Consider the following 1616-nt stretch of genomic DNA (forward strand, 5'->3'; position numbering starts at 1 on the left):
TATAGAGTTTAACAGTTTCTTCTGATCTTCTGTTTGCATACTAATAATTTTCAAGGTGGCATTTTTACATGGTTCACTTGTAATACAATAATGAACAAAATAGCATAGAATTACTATAGGATATTTTAAGCAAATGAAATAGTATGTACATCATATTAAAGCTCATGAGTGAACATTTTGAAAAAGTTTATAGGTTGCTTAAATGAAAGCTTTGCCAAGAATTGGGTTCATGGTAATAGTTCTAAGACAACTATTGGTTTTAGTCATCTTGTTAGAAAACAAGTAAAAAGTGACATGAACAAGGTAATAATTGCCTAGTCAAAGATGATCTTCAGTGAATTAAAATGTCTATCAATAGTCTTATAAACTTGTTAAAAATCTATGTGGTTTTTGCTGTGTAGCCTCTGTTATGCCCTTTATAGTCTTATGGGGAAAACAAAAGAAAACAAAACAAACAAAATCCTGTATTTGATGTAATACTTGTCCATTCTTGGGATGCTCTTAGCTTATTTGTTAATCTTCGATTTTTATTTTTTGTTTTCAGATTATCAGTATTTAAACAGTCCACATCATGCGTGAGTACAAGCTAGTGGTCCTTGGTTCAGGAGGCGTTGGGAAGTCTGCTCTGGTAAGTTAGCCACCTAACTACATCTAATTAGTATAATGCAAGAAGAACTTTGACATTCGCTTGCTTTCAGACTTCTAGTCACTAAAGACAAAAGGTGGCATTATTTTTATATACCTAGTGTCTGGCCCACAAAGGACAGGAAATCATGTAGTAATCACAGACGTGTAGTTTTATAATGCTGACTCGTTTATTCTTTCATTTACCAGATATTTATTGGCCTCATATGTCAAGCACCAATGCTCATGATTCACAGAGGAATAAGATTGTTCTCATTTTTAAGGAATTTACATTCCAGTGGGGGAAACTGATTATTACAGATTCCAGTGAGATAGTTCCTCCCCTGCCTCCACCCCAGACTTACATGGAAAGAAGGTTATTTTTTGTATACATGCTGTATTCATTCAGTGAATAATTATTGAGCTTCTACAGTATCAGATTCTAGGATCACAACCGTGAACAAAAACAGTCACGATCTCTCATAGAGCTTACATTATACAGGAGGAAAGGTGATAAATGTACAATTAAACAGAAAACTGCTGGATTATAATTGTGAGAGAGACACCCTGAAAGAAAAATACAGAGTAATTTAGAAGAGAGACAGTGGATGTGAGAGACAAATTGGGAATTAATGCAGTACACCAGATTGTTGTTTATGACAGATTGGGTTAGGGCCATGGCAGGGAAGAAAAGACAGGTAGATGGTTAAGGATCGAATAGGTGATAGGACAGACATAATTTAGTGCTGGATTAATGTGAGGACCCAGAGAGAAGGAACTGTCAAGAAAGACTCCCAAGTTTCTTGTTTGACCTACTAATTTTATCAATGGATAAAAAGAGAAAGGAAACACTGGAGAACGGGCAGCGAGAGTAAAAACTCGAAGAATCATGTCAAATTTTGTGTTTTTGAGATGTTCAAGTAACTATGTCCAATAAACAAATGGATCTTTAAGATATGAGCGTAAAAGAGAGGCTTGTTATGTGATATCGG

General features: G+C 35.0%; 1 long non-coding RNA gene across 1 annotated transcript in view; it reads left to right on the top strand.

The window, feature by feature from the left end:
• The window catches only part of LOC105822092, a 72876-nt gene extending 72248 nt beyond the window's left edge, over window positions 1–628 (top strand). Inside the window, exon 3 of the long non-coding RNA XR_001138087.1 lies at window positions 545–628. This is a non-coding gene — a long non-coding RNA (uncharacterized LOC105822092). The remainder of the gene's footprint in view (window positions 1–544) is intronic.
• Window positions 629–1616: the final 988 nt, after the last annotated feature.

Source organism: Propithecus coquereli, unplaced genomic scaffold, assembly GCF_000956105.1.
Source record: "Propithecus coquereli isolate 6110/MARCELLA unplaced genomic scaffold, Pcoq_1.0 Scaffold595, whole genome shotgun sequence".
In the NCBI taxonomy this organism is placed as follows: domain Eukaryota; kingdom Metazoa; phylum Chordata; class Mammalia; order Primates; family Indriidae; genus Propithecus; species Propithecus coquereli.